The 23,302-nt window shown below is 38.5% G+C and overlaps 1 non-coding gene across 1 annotated transcript; it reads right to left on the bottom strand.

Moving 5' to 3' along the window:
* Window positions 1–2,108: 2,108 nt before the first annotated feature.
* LOC129671843 (small nucleolar RNA SNORA48) lies at window positions 2,109–2,249 on the bottom strand. The gene has a single exon (XR_008719431.1). It is a non-coding gene; the product is annotated as a small nucleolar RNA SNORA48 (small nucleolar RNA).
* Between the last annotated feature and the right edge of the window lie 21,053 nt (window positions 2,250–23,302).

Below are 23,302 nucleotides of genomic sequence, written 5' to 3'. Positions count from 1 at the left end.
TCTCAATAGTCAGTGGATGAAAACTCATTAACTTCATTAAAATTTAAATTTTTGTTAGATGCTCTGTCTACTGCAATAAAAAAGCAGATACATTGATTTAGCAATCTGAAAACGATAACTCTTTTAGAAATGAACATGCCTCTGTGATTTCTTCTCACTTTAAGTCTCTATCTTTTCCAGGCCAGAATATACTTTCTTATATATATATTCACATAATAACAGTATTCAACGTTCTATATTTCTAGTTGGCATGCATAATTTTCTCATGATAATTTAAAAATATAGTAGCATCCTTGAGAATATTTTCATATAAATTAAATTGTTCATTTTATAGGTGACTTAAAACACAAGGAGAAAAAATCTTCAAACATTTCATGATCTCCATTTTCATAACAAGATTGCATTATTAAAATTTTCTAAGTAAAAGAAAATTGAGTGGAAAATTTTAACCCTCTCTAATTTTTACAGTTTGTTAACCTTTATACAAGTTTTGTTCTTTTCATTATAAGTTCACTGTGACTGACCTTAAGGATCTAGTTTCTGTCTGAACTCAGAGTTATTTTTAAGATTGTTAAAGCCTGGATCGGATAAAAATGACTTAGGAGTAACATGTTAGGGAATAACATGGATTGATATAGAAATTTAAAACTAAAAGCTCATAGGTCTGGTATCAATGCATTCATATGCTATCCCCCCACCGAAAATCTAATATGGTTAGGAAACAAATTAGGAGACAGAAGAAGAACTGACTTGAGTAGGGACCCAGGATGCCTTTGTAAATCTGCAGTTATTGACCAAGGACTTAAGGATGTTGAATCATACATTTCTGTGAAATGAAATAATATACTAAAGTAAGCAAGGCAGAAATGAACTTATAAGATGCACAAAGGTTCTTTGAAACATCCATAGCATAATCAGGAGAAGGTGTGTAGACTAAAAAGAAACAATTTGATATAGATTCTACAGATCAATATCCTAGTGATTTCAACCAGCAACTGAATAAAGCTGTGTTACCTTAGTAACACGATACCTGCTTTATTAGTAAATACCTATATTTTCCATGGCTCATTTCCTGCCCATCAATTTTTGCTTTGAAAGAGTTGACTTGTAGGGAACACTTGAGAAAAGAGAAACAAAGACTTTAATTTAATTTTTGAACTTCAAATACTAGGGAAAATTTTATACAATTTTCTTCTGGCTACAATCAGTTCATTTCATATTTTATAAATGAGCCAGGATGTAGAGGAAATGCTATGCTTTGATTCAGAGGCTGAAAGACGAGCTATATAGTGTTAGAAAAGCCAAACCAAAATTTCTCACCAAAGAAATTCATGAGATTATGTGGACTGTAGTTCAATTTTTGCAGGCATAAAATATTTTTCTTCAGTTAGAAAATGTACCATTGGAGGGGAACAAAATTGTACTTTATGTCATAATAGGAATGTCAGAAATATTTTAATATTATTTAAGATACCTTATTAAGAAAGAATCCATGAGTTGTCATACTATTTTAATTGTATTGAAAACCATCCTTAATGCCCAGCTACAAAGAATGGCATTTCTTATTTTGTCACATTAATATTTGGTGTATCCAGCTAGCATGCGTTTTTATGTATTCACTTCTCATATATTCAGTTTGGCATCTCATTGCCTCATATCTCATATTTTGCTAACATTAAATTACAGTGACATTATTGGTATTTATTTGTTACTATCTCAACATTTAATTTAGTGTGGTTTATATAAATCTTATATTCATTGTTTAAAATTGGATTTCTGTTCTTCATGTGTCTTAGATAAACTTCTTTGTTACTTTGTCACTTTTTGTTATTGTGGCAATATTTGTACACTATTATTAAGAATAAATTTCATATTTTAAATTATTTCAAGCTCTGGTAAAGTGTAATTTACTATTTTATAAAAATAGTGGTTTGGGTATCATATATAAATGCTCATTGCAAAATGCAAAGCTATGCAGATTTTTTTAAGTTTCTTTTTAGAAGTTTTAACTTTTTTTCATTTTGCATTAAACTCACTGACTTTTTGAAAATTTTGTATAAGTTGTGTGTATATATGGCAACATTATTTAATAGTTTTCAGCACCATTTTTGTGTGTCCTAGTCATGAAACATCTTTGGCCACCAAGCCAGACATCAAGCTAGGTTGAACAAAGAACGACCATCTGCTCTTCCCCTGACTTATATGAAAACACTGCCAACAAGGTGCCTCTTTAACCATTGCCAGGGAGGGGAGGCAGCAGAATTTTTTAAAGAGTATTTTGTTGTTGTTGAATTTTGTTTTGTAAAACTATAGCAACAACAAAACCAAAAACAAGTCAATTGATTGTACTTCTGTTGATATGGTTTGGTCTGTACCTCGAATATACATCCATCACCACAAAAGTCTTGTTTAGTAGAGAGATACACAAAGTATATGTTCGTCTTTAAATTTGCCTTAGATTGAAACTAAAAGCTTGTCTTAGGACAAGTTCTAAACATTGCTCCCCTGTTGCATTTCCCTTCTTAATATCTTCATGTCTACATTAATTTTCAGAGCCTGCTCACCAAGACGTGCTGAGTGAAGCCTGACCAAAAGAAACCATTTTTTCACTTCAGAAGATGAGTAGGAATGTATTGAACAGATCTGCAATCAGGAGAGCCATATGGTGTGGGGCAGAAGGGGAGAGAAGGCAAGTTGTCAATGTGTGGGATGTGAAAAGAAGTAGGTGTCCTTCAGCATGTGCAATATGGACAAGCAGGGGGATGGTACTGTGGTGAAATGTTTTACTCCTGTTGTATCTTCTTTCCTCTAGGATTGATCTGTTGCTGTCTAAACAAGCAGTTTCATATTATGGATGAACATAAGACATATAGCACAGTGGTATCTTAGATAAAGGCACCAAATATCTATTTTCTCATTTTAAAATGATCTACAAAGTAGAAAAGCAATGTCAGTTTTTAAATGATGTTTTCCCCAGACGTGGCAAGCAGGATGCAGAGCTAAAATCCTTCTGTTCTGCTGGTGAGTGTCCCTTTGCAGAGATTTTGTTCCCATATGGCAATTTTATTTCTTCATCTACCCCTCTAAAGAAATAACATTAACTGCTGAATTTTTTATATTTATTTCCCTAGCACATTTTATTTAGCAGAATTTGATAGTTATTCACACTGGAAGAGTCACTCTGAGTCAAGCCACAGCAGTTCCACCCCACTGATGCCTCCAGTTGCTTTGATTCTTCTTAATAATCTCCAAACAATTTGAAAATCAGTTAGCAATAACTTCCTGCTTTGTTTAGAAAGATTGTGTGATAGATTTCAAAGAGATTCACAAATATACTATCTTTTTATTCATATATTTTTATTTATCTTCATGTTTAGTTTTCTTTTTTCTTTATTATTATTATTAATTACACTTTATTAATTTTGTATCCCCCCATAAGTCCCTCCCTCCTCCCCTCCCGATCCCACCCTACCTCCCCTTTTTTCATGCATGCTCCTCCCCACGTCTACTGATAGGGGAGGTCCTCCTCTCCTTCCTTCTGATCTTAGTCTATCAGATCACATCAGGAGTGGCTGCATTGTCTTCTTCTGTGGCCTGGTAAGGCTGCTCTCCCCTCAAGGGGAGGTGATCAAAGAGCAGGCCAATCAGTTTATGTCAGAGGCAGTCCCTCTTCCCATCATTATGTAAGCCACTTGGACACTAAACTGCCATGGGCTACATCTGTGCAGGGGTTCTAGGTTATCTCCATGAATAGTCCTTGGTTGGAGTATGAGTCTTTGGGAAGTTCCCTGTGTTCAAATTTTCTTGTTCTGTTGCTCTCCTTGTGGAGTTCCTGTCCTCTCCAGCTCTTGCTATTTCCCACTTCTTACATAAAATTCCATTCACTCTGCCCATCAGTTGGCCATCAGGCTCAGCATCTGCTTTGATAGTCTGCAGGGCAGAGGCTTTCAGATGCCTTCTGTGGCAGGTTCCTAGGTTGTTTCCTGTTTTCTTCTTCTGGCTTTCAGAGGCCCTCTGTAGCAGGTTCCTAGGTTGTTTCCTGTTTCCTTCTTCTTCTGATGTCTATCCTCTTTGCCTTTCAGGATGGGGATTGAGCGTTTTAGTTAGGGTCCTCACTTTTGCTTAGTTTGTTTAGATGTACAGATTTTAGTGGGTTTATCCTATGTTGTATGTTTATATGAGTGAGTATATACCGTGTGCGTCTTTTTGCTTCTGGGACAACTCACTCAGGATGATCCTTTTCAGGTCCCACTATTTACCTGCAAATTTCATGATTTCCTTATTTTTCATTGCTGAGTAATACTCCATTGTATAGATGTACCCCAATGTCTGCATCCATTCTTCAGTTGAGGGGCATCTGGGCTGTTTCCAGCTTCTGGCTATTACAAATAAAGCAGCTACAAACATGGTTGAGAAAATGTCCTTTTTGTGTACTTGAGCCTCTTTTGAATATATGCCTAGGAGTGGTATGGCTGGATCTTGGGGAAGCACAATTCCTAGTTGTCTGAGAAAGAGCCAGATTGATTTCCAGAGTGGTTGTACAAGTTTACATTCCCACCAGCAGTGGAGGAGGGTTCCCCTTTCTCCACAACCTCTCCAGCATGTGTTGTCCCTTGAGTTTTTCATCTTGGCCATTCTGATGGGTGTAAGGTGAAATCTCAGGGTTGTTTTGATTTGCATTTCCCTAATGGCTAATGAGGTTGAACATTTCTTTAAATGCTTCTCTGCCATTCGATATTCCTCTACAGAGAGTTCTCTGTTTAGCTCTGTTCCCCATTTTTTAAGTGGATTACTTGGTTTGCTGCTTTTCAGCTTCTTTAGTTTTTTATATATACTGGATATGAGTCCTCAATGTCTGCTCCAAAAAATCAAAGTTTTGCTTAGTTTATTTATTGCAGTACTCCCAGAACTCATTTTGGTATACAATAAACAAGTGTTTGATTCATAAACTGTAATGATAATATCTAGATATATTACTATTATACACTTTTATTATATAGTATTTTATTGAAAATATAACTATATACAAAACTTTTCAGCATATGAAAATTGGGTAGGTAAACAAAGTCAAAGTCCAAACTTTATTTTCAGGATGGATCACCATATTGATTGCATTGTGACCATAAATATTTTGGTGTTCCATGAATTCTTATAGTAAATCAGAATCCCATTGCACAATCTGAACCATTCATCAATTCTTGGTAATATAGAGTCTAACGTAGTATTAGGTCCAAAACGTGGTTCATAGATTACCCCACAAGGACTAAAATAATTTGTGTCCAAAGAGCTACAGATGTGTTGTTATCAGATAGCATCAACTTAAAGCCAATTCATTTAAAAAAATCAATGCAGATATTTCAAAAGATGCCATTTATATTCACAAAAAAATTCTACATACAGATACTCCAAATAATTAGATAGAATATTAAAGTATTTAGCACAACTAAATAAACAATATTAAGGGTTTAATGTAGAAAATTACATTTCTTTCTTGAAACTATGTTTAACTTAAGTCACCGTAAAGACAAATTATCCACACAGAATCTCAACAGCTCATATGTTATTCACATTTGAGCCATGTTCATGGAGCAGCTGATGTCATAAAGGCAAAGGACAGATTGTTGTTGTCATTTATCTTAAGACCTAAGAAGACACCTTTCACTCAGACTGTTGTCTAGAAGTAGTCCATGCATCTGCTAACCCAAAGGGTGGCATCTGGTTTATTTTATAACCTGTGCCATATTAATTTTCTTTTCTTATCATATGTGTTATACTTAAGAGGAAAAATTAACATCAATATAAAGGACTGGGAATGAGCTCAATGTAAGAGTGTGTGCCTTGCACTCATGAGGTCTAATATTTAATTCTCATTACTCCAAAAAATAAGAGAAAGAAGAAAAATAAAAACAAACAGAAACAGAAAGGAAAGAAGGGAGAAGGGAAGAAAGAAAGAGGTCACTACTAACTTATTACTAATGTGAAAGTGTTTTGAGATTTACCTGATTAACTTAGCTTAAACTTGACTGAAAAATAATACAAGACCATTATGTGTACTTAATCCATGGCATTCATATATTAAATACTGTTTCTGAATATTAATAGTGTGGGAACAAGCTGAATTCCAGATACTGAGTAGTGCTTCAGCAACCCGAGTGAGCTCAAATGGTTTTCTTGATGCTCATGAGGTTATAAATGTCTCCTTCCACAGTAACAAGATGCTGGTAGAGACCTCCACCACCCTAGATGACAATATGTCATAAAACAAACAAACAACAAAATAAAACCACACGACTCTCATTCTTCCTCAATGGTCAGGTTATCTCTCTGGATATTTTCACAGATTTGTAGAATGAATGTAACTAAAATCCTGTGTTAAATTTTTATAGTCGAAGCTGAAGAAACATTTCGCCATTACCAATGCTACAGTTGGTTTTTGTTTTTTGTGTTTTATATTTCAAGTGATCATAGTGAGACAATTTATCTCCTTTTTTATTTTTTAGTTGTAAAAAATCCAATACTTTTTTACAAAATAAAATTAATGACCTAGTCCAATACACAATTAAAAAGAACAATGGATATCCAAGCCTTTCCTTGGCAGAAGAGAGAAGAGATATAGAGAAGTATAAAATGAAATGGATACATAGTTATTTATTTTATATTATATATTTGTGTCCCATAATATACAATAGTGTATACCTAATCATTATTCAATATGCAATGAATATTTTTTAAATGTCATAGATATACATTGTATAAACACATATTAATTTATGTATAATCATAGCAATTTTATAATCTTATTTAGAAATAAAAAGGATGGTGTTTTTTTTTTATTATACTTTTTGATACCAATATTTAGCAAGATTTCTTTAAAATCCAAGATGTATTCAACAATAGTGGAGGATCTATGTAGTACAGGTTAGTATGTCCTAAAGAAAAGTTTTACAAGACCCCCTGTACTCTACCCAAAATTTGGCTGTGAGCCTCATCCTCTGCTTCAATCCCTTGCTGGGTGGAGTCTTTCAGAGGACATCTTTGGTAGGCTCCAGTACTGTTCCCTCTCTTCAAATGCTTTCAGTATCTATTCTATTCTATCTGAAGGAGAATTAAATATCTGCTCTAGGGTCCTCTTTGTTACTTAGCTTCGTTAGGTCTGGGGATTGTAGTATGGTTATCCTGTACTGAATGGCTAATATCCACTTATAAGTGGGTATATACCATGTGTGTCTTTCTGGGTCTGGTTTCTGTCACTCAGGATCAGAGCGGCAGACAGAGGAAGAGGATGCAGGCAGTCCTGATGAGACTTTATAGTATGGCCAGTTAGTAAGGGAGGAGGGCTTTCCCCTTTCTGAGGACTAGGGGAGGGGAATGAGGGGAAGAGGGAAAGAGGGACCAGGAAGAGAGTAGGAGAGGGTTACAATCAAGATGTAAAATGAACACATTAATGTATATATGTGTGTGTATATATATATCCTATTCTACTTTAAAAAAAGAAAAAAGAAAAATTTTGACTAAATAATTGCTTACAAACTCAGACATGCTATTTCTCTATAATACCTTGCTTTCTAGACATGAATGCTTTTCAGAGTCACTTTTAATGCTGTTAGAAACATATTGCTAAGCTTCTTAGCATTTCTGAGTCTGTTGATGCAGATTGTTATCATTTGTGTTGGCCTTTAAGTGACCAAGTGACTGACTGGATTGGTTAGGGGAACGTATTGGGAATACAGAATATGTATTGAGATAATTATTTGTCATTTTCTGTTGCTCAGGTCTTGAAGATGATATTATCTTAGGGAAGGGCTGGTTTTGTTTATTTACTCCAACTCAAAAGCTAACAGACCTGTTCAACTGAGATACATACTGAAAAATATTTTTTTTATTTTTTTTATTAATTACACTTTATTTACTTTGTATCCCCCCTGTAGTTCCCTTCCTCCTCCCCCCCAACCCCTCCCTTCCTCCTCCTTCTCCATGCATGCCCCTCCCCAAGTCCACTGGTAGGGGAGGTCATCTTTTTTTATTTTTAATTATACTTTATTTACTTTGTATCCCCCCTCTAGTTCCCTCCCTTCTCCCCTCCCAGTCCCTCCTTTCCTCCCCCTTCTCCATACACTCCCCTCCCTAAGTCCACTGGTAGGAGAAGGTTTCTTTTTCTTCCTTCTGATCCTAGTCTGTTAGGTCTCATCAGAAGTGGCTGCATTGTCTTCCTCTGTGGCCTGTGATCAAAGAGCAGGCCAATAAGTTTATGTCAGAATCAGTCCCTGTTCCCATTACTATGTAACCCACTTGGACACTGAACTGTCATGGGCTACATCTGTGCAGGGGTGCTAGGTTATCTCCATGCATGGTACCACTCCGAAAGGCAAAGAGGATGGACACCAGAAGAAGAATAAAACAGGAAACAAATTAGGAGCCTCCCACAGAGGGCATCTGAAAGGCTCTGCCCTGCAGACTATCAAAGCAAATGTTGAGACTTAGGGCTAAACTTTGGGCAGAATGCAGGGAATCTTATGAAAGAAGGGGGAAATAATAGTAAGATCTGGAGAGGACAGAGAATCTGGAGAGATTCACAAGGAGAGCAACAGAACCAAAAAAAAATTTTGAGCACAGGGGTCTTTCCTGAGACTCGTATACCAACCAAGGGGAGGTCTTCTTTACCTTCCTTCTGATCATAGTCTGTTAGGTCTCATTAGGAGTGGCTGCATTGTCTTCCTCTGTGGCCTGGCAAGGCTGCTCCCCACTCAGTGGGAGGTGATCAAAGAGCAGGCCAATCAGTTCTTGTCAGAGACAGTCCCTGTTCCCTTTACTATGGAACCCACTAGGAAGCTGAACTGTCATGGGCTACATCTGTGCAGGGGTTCTAGGATATCTCCATACATGCAAATTGGTTGGACTATCAGTCTCAGGGAAGACCCATGTGGCCAGATTTTTTGGATCTGTTGTTCTCCTTGTGGAGCTCCTGTACCATCTGGGTCTTACTAACTCCCACTTCTTTCATAAGATTCCCTGCAATCTCCTCAAAGTTGGCCATAAGTCTCAGCATCTGCTTTGATAGTCTGCAGGGCAGAGCCTTTCAGAGGCCCTCTGTGGCAAGCTCCTAACTTGTTCCCTGTTTTCTCCTTCTTCTGATGTCCATCCTCTTTGCCTTTCTGGACAGGGATTGAGATTTTAGCCAGAGTTCTCCCTCTTCATTAGTTTCTTTAGGTGTACAGATTTTAGTAGGTTTATCTTACAGTATATGTCTCATATCCACTTATGAGTGAGCATATACCCTGTGTGTCTTTCTGCTTCTGGGATAGCTCACTCAGGATGATCTCTTCTGGTTCCCACCATTTACCTGCAAATTTCATAATTTCCTTGTTTTTTTATTGCTGAGTAGTATTCCATTGCGTAGATGTGCCACACTTTCTGTATCCATTCCTTAGTTGAGGGGCATCTTGGTCGTTTCCACCTTCTGGCTATTACAAAATAAAGTTGCTACAAACATGGTTGATCAAATATCTTGTTGTGTACTTGAGCCTCTTTTGGATATATGGCTACAGGTGGTATGGCTGGATCTTGAGGAAGAGCTATTCTTAATTGTCTAAAAAAGCGCCAGATTGATTTCCAGAGTGGTTGTACAAGTTTACATTCTCACCAGCAGTGGAGAAGGGTTCCCCTTTCTCCACAACCTCTCCACCATATGATGTCACATGAGTTTTTTATCTTAGCCAATCTGATGGGTGTAAGGTGAAATCTCAGGGTCATTTTGATTGCATTTCCCAGATGACTAATGACCTTGAGCATTTCTTTAAGTGTTTCTCTGTCATTCAATATTCCTCTATCAAGAATTCTCTGTTTAGTTCTGTTTCCCATTTTTTAATTGGATTACTTGGTTTGTTGCTTTTCAGCTTCTTTAGTTCTTTTTATATACTGGCTATTAGCCCTCTGTCAGATATAGGGTTGGTGAAGATCCTTTCCCAATCTGTAGGTAGTCATTTTGTTCTGACGACAGTGTCCTTGGCTTTACAGAAGCTTTTCATTTTCATGAAGTGCTATTTATTGATTGTTGCTCTTAGAGCCTGTGCTGTTGGTGTTCTGATAAGGGAGTTATTTCCTATACCAATGAGTTCAAGACTTTTCCCCACTTTTTCTTCTACGCGGTTTAGTGTGTCTGGTTTTATATTGAGGTCTTTGATCCACTGGACTTTGGTTTTGTACAGGGTGATAAATATGGATCAATTTGCATTTTTCTACATGTAGACATTCAGTTAGACCAGCACCATTTATTGAAGATGCTTTTTTCCATTGTGTGGTTTTGGCATCTTTGTCAAAGATCAGGTGTCCATAAGTGTGTGAGTTTATTTCTGGGTCTTCTATTCAATTCCATTGATCCACCATTCTGTTTCTATGCCAGTACCATACAGTTTTTATTACTGTTGCTCTATAGTACAGCTTGAGATCAGGGATGGAGATACCTCCAGAAGGTCTTTTATTGTAGAGGATTGTTTTAGCAATTCTGGGTTTCTTATTATTCCATATGAAGTTGAGAATGAAAAATTTCCAGGTCTGTAAAGAATTTTGTTGGTAATTTGATGGGAACTGCATTGAATCTGTAGATTGCTTTTGGTAAGATAGCCATTTTTACTATGTTAATCCTGCCAAGCCATGAGCATGTGAGATCTTTCCATCTTGTCATATCTTCTTCTAATTCTTTCTTCAGAGACTTGAAATTTTTTTCATACAAGTCTTTGACTTGCTTGTTTAGGCTCACACCAAGGTACTTTATGTCCTTTGTGACTATTGTGAAGGGTGTTGTTTCCCTATTTTTTTTCTCAGCCCTTTTGTCTTTTGTATACAGGAAGGCTACTATTTTTTTTTTTTTTTAGTTAATTTTGTATCCAACAGCTTTGCTAAAGGTGTTTATCAACTGTAGGAGTTCCCTGGTAGAATTTTTGGGGTCACTTAAGTATACTATCTTATCGTCTGCAAATAGTGATACTTTGACTTCTTCCTTTCTGATTTGTATCCCTTTGATTGCCTTCAATTGTCTCATTGCTCTAGCAAGGACTTCAAGAACTATGTTGAAGAGATATGGAGAAAGTGTGCATCCTTGCCTTCCCCCTGATTTCATTGGGATCAATTTAATTTTCTGTCCATTTATTTTGATGTTGGCTGTAGGCTTGCTGTATATTGCCTTTACTATGATAACATCATTTAATATTAAAGTTATAAATCTTAAAATTATTTTTTTCTTTTTTCTACATTAATTTCAGTCCAGCCTCGTTTTTATAATCTCTTGGTATATTTGCAACACACAATTTAAAACTCACAGAAATTTTGCATCTATGAAAATACATATTGAAATGAGATTATTTCACATTTCACATTGCTCCTCCACTTAGAATGTGGATTAATCATTGGAAATGATGAAGGGTGTTTCTTTATTTAATTTTATGATTTTTATTAGAGTTCACTATAATAAGAGATCAACACACCGGAAGTTCAATGAGGTTCACTAAAAGATTGCTGCTTAATACCCATTGTAGAAAAGACAGACACACCGGTGGAAAAAGCTAGTAGAAATTCAAAATCCACAAAAGTCTCAGCCAGATCCCTTGAGGGTCATGGGTTTTTAGAGACTGTCTCAGTCAGTCTTTTGTTTTGTTGTTGTTGTGTCTGTGTGTATTTCTTTTTTGTTGTTTGTTTGTTTTTTGGTTTTTGTTTAATGTTACTTAGAGAGAATGGATCCAATTTAGTACTTAGAAGGAGGCTGCCTTCATACATAAACTGTTATACCAAGTAAGTACTTAATTCTTTGCTGTTGTTGTTTGTTTGTTTGTTTTGTTTTTTGAGACAAGGTGTCTCTGTGTAGCCCTGACTGTCCTGGAACTTGCTCTGTAGACCAGGCTGGCCTTGAACCCACAGAGATCTGCCTGTCTCTGCCTTCCAAGTGCTAGGATTAAAGATGTGCATCGCCACCACCTGGCCAGCACTTAATTCTTTTAGGCGTGAGATAAACTGTTGGACCCGTTGTAAAGGTCTGGCATTACCAGAAAGGCCCTGAGCTCTGTACTAAATGATGGACTCCCTTCCTCAGCTGGGTTCCCTCCTCTCCACCTGGTCTGGGAAAACTTCAGATCCTCTAAGGATTGTCGCATAGCCATCAGGCAGCTTGCAGGCCCAATCTTTTCCCAATGAGAAATCTGCTCAGTGTGCACCTGGGGATCCCTGGAAATACTTTTTCTATACTAAAGGGATGTCTTGGTACCTTAACTTTCAACCAACGACCTTTTCCCATACCTCTAACAGTACCTGGAGCTCTCCATCCTCCACCTCCCCACCCCTGATGCCCATAGGATAATTAAGTACTTTGTTCCCTTTCCTGTGATAGGACTGTGCTGTTGCATATAAATGAAGTATCTGTTGCACTCCTAGACCTAGCGAGTCAAACCACATTCACCCCTCCCAACCCATCCCACTGTCCAATGTCCATAACGTCCCTGATTCACAAAATAAGTTCTCTCTCACTGCATTCCTCCACCATGATTCTCTGTGACCTGTCATTTATTCTGGGGAGAGAAGGACTCCCTTTCTCCCAGAAGGATTCACATCTGGGTCCCCGGCTTGACTTCTCGTGGTCTGGCAGCCAGGAGCTGCTGGCTGCCACCAGCTTCCACCATTCACCAGGTGTGTCAGTGGGAATTGACTCAGCCAACTTTCTCACGCTGTTTTGCTCACCATGGTGCCCATCTGCAGAGGTAAGCAGCATCCTGCAGCAGCCATTCTGCCCGAACCAAAGCAGGTTCCCACCACTGCCTCTGGACTTTGGAGCTCCTTGCCTTTGTTATTGGCTATTCTTGAAGCAGCCACCAACTTGCCCAAGTCAGGCTGGCCGTTGTTAGTGACTGGCTCAGGTTTTGGAGTCCTGAACTCCTCACTGCCACCTGGACTGGTGCTGGCAGCCCACCTAAAGGAGCAGTAAAAGTTACTGTGGAGAAATCCTTTCTCCGGCACCTTTGGCTGAACTGGAGATCTTCTGGCATGGTTCTTGGTTCCCCAATTCACCCTTCCCAACCTGGAGACTGGAGTTCCCGGAAGAGGTGGAACCTTGAACCCTTCGATTCACCCTTTTCTACCTGGAAGACAATGTTGCTTGGACCTTCCCTTGGGAGAAATTTGCACTTTCAGCTGAGTGGAGTCCAGGCCTCCCGGGAAATATGGAAAGACAATAAACTGCTCAAATATGTGTACAAACTTACCTAGCACTGGAATGTTTTCAGCCTCTGAGACTTACTGCTGAATAAGCTCACTCTTTCCAGCTCTATCTGAACTCTGCCTGGGTGGCTCAACTCAGCTATTCTGGCTCAAACTCCTCTCCATGCTGACTGAATTGCTCTGCGTGGCCTCAAACTAATTCTAGCAATCTGTTCTAATTTTTATGTCTCCTCATTCTCTGCCGCCTTCTGTCTTCACCTGTGTCTAGTTTGTTCACTCTCCAGCCTGTCTCTGGAAAACTCTCCTGGTAAAACTCTCCATTTTCTCTGTCTCTGTACTGCTCTTTCAAGTAACTTCTCGTTCCTCTCTGTTCTTGTGAAAGTGGGCATGTCCAAGTCTGTCGAGTCTTTCTCTGATTCAGCTCTTTGTCTGCCTCTCAATTAGACATCATTTTCAAACATGGCTGCTTTCTCCTGGAAACTCACTCTTCCTTCATTTTTTTGTGATTAAAGGTTTGTGATAAGGGTGTGTCTATATTCTGTCACTATTTTTTTTTCTACTCCCTCTACCATAAGAATGGTTGGCTTGCTTCCAAGCATGTCTCCACTGTGCTGTTGCTGCTTTGACCTCTCTCTCTCTCTCTCTTGGCTGATGTGTCCACTTTCGCTGCAGCAATCTCACAATAAGCTTCCTTGTGCCGCTCTTGTACCACAGCTGTTCTTTTTTCCTCTAGTGTATCGAGCTCCCAGTAACTAACTACATTCCTCTATAGACCTCATGGCTTAGGTCTTAGAACCCCATCTAGAGCCGGCAATGGACTGAAGAAAGGACAGACACACAGACACTATCTGGAGTCAGGCAGGCTTCTCTGACTGCTACAGTCCTTAACCCCAGCATGTTTATGAGGTGTTGGCATGTGCAGTGTTGGGGTTGTTGGGTAAGCAGTCTCAGGCTATAAACATCCCAGAGGAGGAAGGTGTGGCTGCTGGTCTTTGCACCAACTGAATAATCTTTCATGAACCCTCATACTCTGACTTCAGAAGAAAACTTTTTCCTCTCTCTTCAGCCTGGTACATACAGGTAGTGGCCTTCCCAGTTTACCATGGGCTGATTTATCTCAGAGTCCTCAAAAAGCTGTCAAAATACACATTTATTAGGACTATGCTCACTCCAGGTTGGCTCAGCTCCCTACAACATCACTGTCATCTTTATTTTTGGATCACTGAGACATGCACATAGAATTTCCATGAAAGAACTGCACAGGTATCTATAAAACTAAAGCAACTGGGAATACTGTAACTTATATGTTTTATTAATTTATCCTATGCATCGTAATTATATTATATTAATGAGGATTATACTTACATGTTTAGTATTGGTCAAAATTAATTTCTGTGCTTATGCACAGGGTATGTATATTTCTGATAAATATGTACTAAGAGTAAACATAGAAGAAAACAAATGACTATTAAAACCCAGGCCACAATAACTCAACCATTATTTCATGTGGACCTTTTAGGTTCAAGACACTGAGCTCATTGCTATAGAATTTAGCTCCGTCCTTAATTTGCTTGTAAAGAGTTTGCAGAAATTAAAATGCATGCGTCTAAAGTACAAATCGCTGCCTGTAAAAGGACATTCAAAGGCTGTCAACTCAAAATATTATGAGACCCATTCAGAAAATAAGCGATCACTTAAATATTTTGTAATTTTTAACTTTGTTGTGGAATATATGCAGAGCTAAATGGTAAAAGAATCAGCAGTTGAGACAATTGCAGTTTTAAATATGATGACTATGGCATTAGGCATGAATGCATAGTGACAGTTTATGCTAAACTTAAAAGATTATTTTATATGAATTCCATTATCTCAAAACTGTAAGATGTCCCGGACAAATCATTAATGTCTTTAGCATTAATTATTTTGTTTTTAAGAATAATAAAGAAGGAACAGACAGGCAATTCTAGACATGGTGTATTCTTTTTTCTCTTCAATTCTTTTAGAAACTAGACTTTAATTATAAGGAGATAACTAGAAGTGTTATGACCTGAATTCAAATTAATATTTGATTAAATTTCACAACACAGCATGAGGCTATAGCTGGAATGAACAGTTTGATGAAATTACAATTACTTAGTAATAGATATTAAGCTAAGTAACTATTAAATTGCTAATTTTGCAGCATGTAATATCAAGTGCCAGAGGAATAATACATATTTTTTTATGAATTCAAACTTGGTAGACATTCAGAGATTTGGGAACAATTCTTAATCATAATTTATATTGACTACAGGCCTCATATCTGTGATGAAGTTTTATAAAACTCATTGAAATCAGTGATGAAACTGAAGGTACAAATACTTGCTGTTCCTAATCTACATTTTGAAACGCTAACAGAAAGGAGACAAGAGGTATTAGAATGTATTATGCCTTAAAGAAAACAAAGCACAACCTATGTCCTTTGCAAATGTAAAAGAAGTAAGCAAATGGGAACCATTTGGAAGAGATGAGGTCCAGGTCAGAGATAACTTATTTTTCAAGAATGTACAAGTAGACAATACCCTTGGAAAAATCAGGAAAAAGAAAAGAAAAATATGGTAGGTTTGAGTAGCAATTTAAACTATTAGGCTCAAGACAGCATGCTAGTTTCTAGAGCAATAAAGTTTCTTCTGTCAACCTGACTACAAAACTTGATAACATAAAAGCAGGCTGCTAAAGTATAACACAGATTGTGGTGAAAAACCCTATTAAAATTATCATTTAGAGTTGTCTCACTTTTCTTATTATTTAGACAAAAGCAGCCTGAAGAAGGAAGGGTTTTGTTTAGCTGGCATTTCAAGGTGTTGTCTACCATGAGATGATAACATTCTTCTAGGAAGTTGCTTCTGACGAGCCCGGAACTGCTTCAGCTTAGGTTTGCTTTCTTGAATCTTCACTCGATGAAGTCTTCACTGGGTGGAGTTTATCATCAAGTCATTGTTCCTGTTGTACCGGTGAAGCACGCGTTTGTCTCCAGAGGGTACTTATCTCTTAAACAAGTGTGGTAAATAATAATCAAACTACAAGTCTACACCCAAATAGGTTAGGTAAAGAGGGAATACATGGATCTCGCTGGGAAGGGAGATCCTTTTTGAATAGATTTTGCTTGTGGACTTGGTATGGGCAGGGATCTTTTTTAGTAGGGAGATGAGATGGAGGGAAAAAATACAGGGAGAGATGGCTGGAGTTGGGGGACATTAAAGGTGGGGTGGAAACCTACTTGTAATGAAAAGCCACCTGTAGCGGTCGGTCTTTTTTAAACTTCTCCTTTATTTGGGGTGTTTAGGTCTTTATCTCCCTTCCATCAACACCCCCAAAAGAAAGAAAAGGTTACTGGGTAGAGGGAGCCCAGACTCCTTTCCTTCTCCCACTTCCTTAGGGTCAAGGAGTTCCTTTAGGGTTCTTTACCAATCTCCACCAACCACAGCTGCAGCAGAGTCAGTTTGAGGCCGAGCAGAGCATTTATTCAGAAGCTAAGAGAAGCCAGTTTGAATCAGTCAGCTTGGAGAGCTGTTTGAGCCAGAGCAGCTGGGCTGAACGAGCTAGTAGTGATGTAGAATGCCCAGACCCCACAGGGCACCGCTATAATGCTGAGTGCCTCCAGTGGCCTCCTGATACTAAGCCGGAAGTTTGAGATTCTGTTCCAGAAGGTCCTGAAAAGGATGATGCACAGGTTCCTGAGTTTTGCTTCCCTCAGAAATCTCTGGTTGGGGAAGAGTGGAGTGTAGAATGAAATCTGTGCCAGAGGGTTTCCTGTTTTGCCGGAGATGCAAAAAAAAAAATGTCTCCATATTGACATGTTACTGCTCTTTTAGTTGAACTGCCAGCACCAGGTATCAATGGAATCTGAGAGCAGAGGAATCCCTGTCTGATTACAGCAAATAGAAAGGCTGCTTCAGTAGTATTCCATTGTGTATATGTAGCACAATTTCTGTATCCATTCCTCAGTTGAGGGGCATCTGGGTTGTTTCCAGCTTCTGGCTATTACAAATAAAGCTGCTATGAACATGGTTGAGCAAATGTCCTTGTTGTATACTTGAGCATCTTTTGGATATATGCCTATGAGTGTTATAGCTGGATCTTGAGGTAGTACTATTCCTAATTGTCTGAGAAAGAGCCAGAATGATTTCCAAAGTTGTTGTACAAGTTTATATTCCCACCAGTAATGGAGGAGGGTTCCCCTTTCTCCACAACCTCTCCAGCATGTGTTGTCACTTGAGTTTTTGATCTTAGACATTCTGATGGGTATGAGGTGAAATCTCAAGGTCGTTTTGATTTGTATTTCCCTGATGACTAAGGACGTTTGAACATTTTTTTAAGTATTTCTCTGCCATTCTATATTCCTCTACAGAGAATTCTTTGTTTAGCTCCGTACCCCATTTTTTAATTGGATTACTTGATTTGTTGCTGTTTAACTTCTTCAATTCTTTATATATTCTGAATATTAACCCCATGTCAGATATAGGGTTAGTGAAGATCCTTTCCCAATCTGTAGGCTGTCATTTTGTTCTGACAGCAGTGTCCTTTGCTTTACAGAAGCTTTTCAGTTTCATGTGGTCCCATTTATTGATTGTTGCTCTTAGATCCTGTGCTGTTGGTGTTCTGATCAGGAAGTTGTCTCCAGTGCCAATGAGTTAAAGACTCTTGCCCACTTTTTCTTCTATCAGGTTTAGTGTGTCTAGTTCTATAATGATGTCTTTGATCCACTGGACTTTGGTTTTGTACAGGGTGATGAGTCTGTATCTATTTGCATTTTTCTACATGTAGACATCCAGCACCATTTGTTGAGGATGCTAACTTTATTCCATTGTATGCTTTTGACATCTTTGTCAAAAATCAGGTGTCCATAAGTGTGTGGCTTTATTTCTGGGTCTTCTTTTCAATTCCATTGATCCACCATTCTGTTTCTATGCCAGTACTATGCAGTTTTTATTACTGTTGCTCTATAGTACAGCTTGAGATCAGGGATGGAGATACCTCCAGAAGATCTTTTATTATGGAGGATTGTTTTAGCAATTCTGGGTTTCTGGTTTTTCCATATGAAATTGAGCATTAAAAACAAGGAAATCATGAAATTTGCAGGCAAATGGTGGGATCTAGAAAAGATCATCCTGAGTGAGGTATCCCAGAAGCAGAAAGACGCACATGGTATATCCTCACTTATAAGTGGATATTAGACATATAATATAGGTTAATCATACTAAACTCTGTACATCTAAGGAAGCAAATAAAGAAGGAGGACCCTGGGTGAGGTGCTCAGTCTTCACTCAGAAAGGCAAATGGGATGGACATCAGAAGAGGGAGAAAACAGGGAACAGGACAGGAGCCTACCACAGAGGGCCTCTGAAAGACTCTACCCAGCAAGGTATGAAAACATATGCTGAGACTCATAGCCAAACTTTGGGCAGACTACAGGGAATCTTATGAATGAAGGGGGAGATAGAAAAACCTGGAGAGAATAGGAGCTCCACAAGAAGAGAAACAGAACCAAAAAAAATCTGGGCACAGGGGTCTTTCCTGAGACTGATATTTCAACCAAGTACCATGCATGGAGATAACCTAGAACTCCTGTACAGATGTAGCCTATGGTAACCCAGTGTCCAAGAGGGTTCCCCAGTAATAGGAACTGGGACTGTCTGTGACATGAACACAGTGGCTGGCTCTTTGATCACCTCCACCTGAGGGGAGAGCAGCCTTACCAGTCCACAGAGAAAGACAATGCAGTCAGTCCTGATGAGACCTGACAGACTAGGATCAGATGGAAAGGGAGGAGGACCTCCCCTGTCATTGGACTGGGGGAGTGGCGTAGGAGAAGAAGAGGGAGGGAGGGTAGGATTGGGAGGGAATGGAGGAGGAGCCTACAGCTGGAATACAAAGTGAATAAACTGTAATGAATAAAAGTAAAATTAAAATTAAAGAAAAGGTTGTTTCAGGATCAGCAGGGTTACATCTCTTTGGCCAAGCAACCACTTTAGCAGCAGATAATGAACCTGTGTATGATCAGGTAACAGCTTTAACTCAGGTTCCCTACCTGAGCCAAAAGGTGGCAGAAACTTCACTTTACTCAGGCAAATAGAATGGCTGCTTCATGAACAGCCAACAGCTCCCTACCGCAGATGGGTACTTCAGCAAATGCATGGTACAAAAGATGACCGTGGCAATCTACACTGAACTGCCCATGAACAGCAGATGGCCTTTGCAACCTAGAGATCTTCTATGGTGGCCACAACATTCCAGCGATGGTCATGGCACTGCCTGGCCAACAGTCAAGTCAGGGGTTCAATGATACATTCTTCTAGACAAGGTGGGGAGAGACTCTTTCCACAGTGTTACAGTCTAAAATAACCAGGCTCAGATGATCTTCGATGAAATAGATGGTGTGTTTATTTCATGTGAATGGGACTTTAGAAACATGGGCAGTGAGGAGGGGTTTGGGGGGTGGGTGAAAGCTTTTCATTGGAAAAAAAAAATTAACAGGTGATAAGCTTACATGACTGACCACCTGTCACCACCTTGGGGTTTTGTCACGAGCTCCTGAGGCAGGCACAGAAACAGGGAAAGCGCTGTGTCCAAAAACTTACATTTTCAGTATTAAGTGTTAAGTTTGGGATTTGAACATGTTCTATCTTGCAAATTCCATGCCAGTTCCTCTAGAAACATTTGTCTACCAGCCCCACAGATGATCAGGAACAAGAGAAGGGGGAGCCTAGAGACCTAGGGTAGAACCAAACATAATTGGTCTGGAAAAAAAGTTCAATGAAATGATATCTAATGATATTCTGCTATATTCTTAGATTGGTGCCTTGTCCAGTCGTCATCAGAGAAGCTTCCTCTAGCAGTAGATGGGATCTGATATACAGACCCATGGTTAGACATTATGCAGAAAAAGAGTCTAATTGGAGACCTCCATCAGGCCCCTTCTTTTGCACTTCACAGGCTCCCATGAAAGACTGCAAGAAAAGATTGTGGGAGTCAGGGGAGACAGAGGGCACAAGAAGATGGCCCTGTGAATCAAAAAAGCTGGGCTCGTGTGGGTTCACATGGACTGAAGCCTCAAGCAGAGGAACTGTGAATCTGCACCAGGTCCTCTGTGTATATGTTGTGGTTGTTAGATTGTTGTGTTGTGGGACTCCAATTGTGGGTGTGGGTGTGTCTGTGAGTCCTTTGCCTGCTCGTAGGACTCTTTTCCTCCTGTTGGGTTGTGGTACCCAGATTCAGGGTGAGGGCTTTTGCTTTGTTTTATTGTATTTTGTTTGGTCATGTTTGGTTATTTTCTCTTGGATGCCTCCTATTTTCGATGGGACACTGAGGAGGAATGGATTGGGCAAGAAAGGATGGGGAGGGCTGTCAAGAGTGGAGGGAGGAGAAACTGGTTGGAGTGTATGGTATGAGAGAAGGATCTATCTTCATAAAAAAGAAAAATATCTTTTCCCCAAACAAGATGAATATAGTTTCATTCTTAGCACCATACTGATGTTCTGTCTTAAAATTTCTTCAGACAAAAAAAAAAAAAATACTACATTATCTTTAAATTAAACTTAAATCAAGCTGTCTGGGCATAGGGAGAGAGAAACAAGTGAGATTCTTGCCTAGAAAATTACACAAATGGCCCCTAGCACAGTTTCTGATGGAGTTCCTATTTCTGTCTAAACTTAAGAAGAACACTGTTTCACTTACTCAGGTTTATCACTACAATGTTCCAGTTCTGGGGAGCAATGTCTATCTTAGGCACTTGCCCTGTTCTTCTGTAAAATGGCCTGAAAAATACAACTTAAAGAAGTAAAACTTTATTTTAGCCAACAGTTTAAACTTTACTCAATAATAGTGGTAAAGACAAGGCAACGGAGGCTGAAGGCAGCCATAGTCAGAAGCAAAGAGAAATAAATGCATACTACTTCTCAGCCCACTTCTTCCTTTTACTATAATTTACTATAACATTGCTATAGTAATTACATTCCAAGATTCCACCCCATTGGAGCGGTCAACCCACAATTAATGGAAATCTTCCAGTCTCAATAGGCATTAAAAAGTAATATCCTCTAGGCATATTCAGAGGTTCACTCCCAGGTAATTCTAGAGGTGCCAAATTAACAGCTAACACTGACTATCCAGATATATACTTCAAAATTGTAGTGATGTCTAATATTCCAAGAAAAGGCAAGAAAGGAATAAAACTTGAAAGGACAGAGTTACCTCCGAGATGTTCTCATCAGCCCCAGTTCGGGTTTGCTGGTAAGAGATGACAGAGGTTTGAAACTAGCTTTGACTAGAAGTACTAAGAGTGATGAGTGTGGACTTGGTCCTGGGAGCTTATGCAGAGTTAGGTTTGTATCTTTGAATTGCCAACCGCCTATGTATTATGAATGAGTCAGCGTTTGGGACTCAACTTTCTCAGATCATACATACAGGTGTTGCACTAATCAGTAGAAAAACTATGACAACACTAGAATTCTCTAATCGCAAACAGCAGCTTTTCCATTTCCCACAGCAGAGAATGCTAACGAGTTTATATTTATTTATTTTAAGCACGATAGTGTAGTGAAGGTAGTGGAATGATTAAAGTCCATACATTTGGAGGATTAATCTAATGAGACATGCAGGTTAACTCTTGTGGAAAGGTCAGTTGGCTAGTCCCAATGTCAAAGGAAGATGAAATGTGAAACTGGCAGACAGAATATATTATAGAAGCGTATGTACTAATCAATAGCGCTGGGAGAGGAAAAAAATAAACAGAAAATGTAAGTGATACAAAGCTCTTAGCCTTGTTGTCTGTAAGTTGTACCAGAACAATTCTGGAAAGTTTTCATCTATGAAGATAAATGCAGGATGTGTAGAATGAAGCCATCTAACTGCCATGTAGAAACTCAGATTTGAATTTTCTGCTATCCAGGTAGAGAGAGAGCTAGCAACCTCAGATGCTTAGGAATATTAAAGGAATAAGATGCACTGCAAGCAATGAAGTGCCTTGAATACTGCACACTGAGCAAAGACATGTGACTAAATGAAATGGTTGTCATAAGCTTCAGCAGATAGGTATATTGCTGTTTCAGGCCTTGCTTCTCACTGACAAGTCAGGCATTTTGATCACTTCTTGTTTTTAATGTTTGATAAAGAAACTAACTCAACAAAAACTTATTCACAATGAGAAATAGGCAAATAAGAGCCCAAGCTTCATTCTATGTGTTACCTGCTGGATGGAATTCTATTCACATTTGAAAATAGCAAACATTTGGAGTAAAATTAGAAATTATGAAATCTACCAAGGAAAAATGTTAAATGAAGAAGAAAAGTCAAGGAAGAAAAAATACTCAATGAATTTTATACTTTAAAATATATATAAAAACAGTTAAGTTCTCAGAATGGGGGAAATATGAGTGTTAGTCAATAAGAACAGAATAAAAAAGAAAGAGTGCAGGCAAAGATCTCACTAACAACAACTTGATTTCCAGATTTTGAGAAAAATGGAAAAAAATAAAAGAAAGAAGAAGAATGTCACTTACATTTCATTGTCTTGATGAGCGGTATATAAGCATAACTATGTATGTATGTATCCTCTGTTATGCTTTCAAGTAGTTATTAATTCTATTCGTACATCTTGGCTAACGTATTTTGCTAGCTATCTCTATTTTTGTGTGTGTGCTGACATGTAGCAATACTAGAGTAATTACAGAGCTACCAACCATATAAGAAAAGTTGTGATCAAAGAATTGGAAGGGATAATTGTTCATTTCTGTAATTATATGTCCACAGTTATAGCTTCAATAAAACACAGGAAGTGTTCTTGATTCAATACTTAAAGGATATTTTAAGAATTTATCAACTGTACTTTACTGAACAACCTTGACAATCCACTGAGAGAACAAGAGACATTGTCTGGACACTGACCATCTTGTCTGGTAAGAAACTGAGAGTTTTAGTAGTGGGAAAACTGTAGGTTTTCTATGGAAAGAAGCAACTCTTTGAACAGATGGCTGCCTGCAAGATTTTGCCACATTTTTAAAATATTCTCTGAAAGCCACCAACAGTCTTGGTTAGCTCTCCATGAAGAAGGAGCAAAGCAAAG

This window comes from Psammomys obesus, unplaced genomic scaffold, assembly GCF_907164565.1.
Source record: "Psammomys obesus unplaced genomic scaffold, mPsaObe1.curated_primary_1811, whole genome shotgun sequence".
Taxonomy (NCBI): domain Eukaryota; kingdom Metazoa; phylum Chordata; class Mammalia; order Rodentia; family Muridae; genus Psammomys; species Psammomys obesus.
This window is presented reverse-complemented; position numbering and strand designations above follow the sequence as displayed.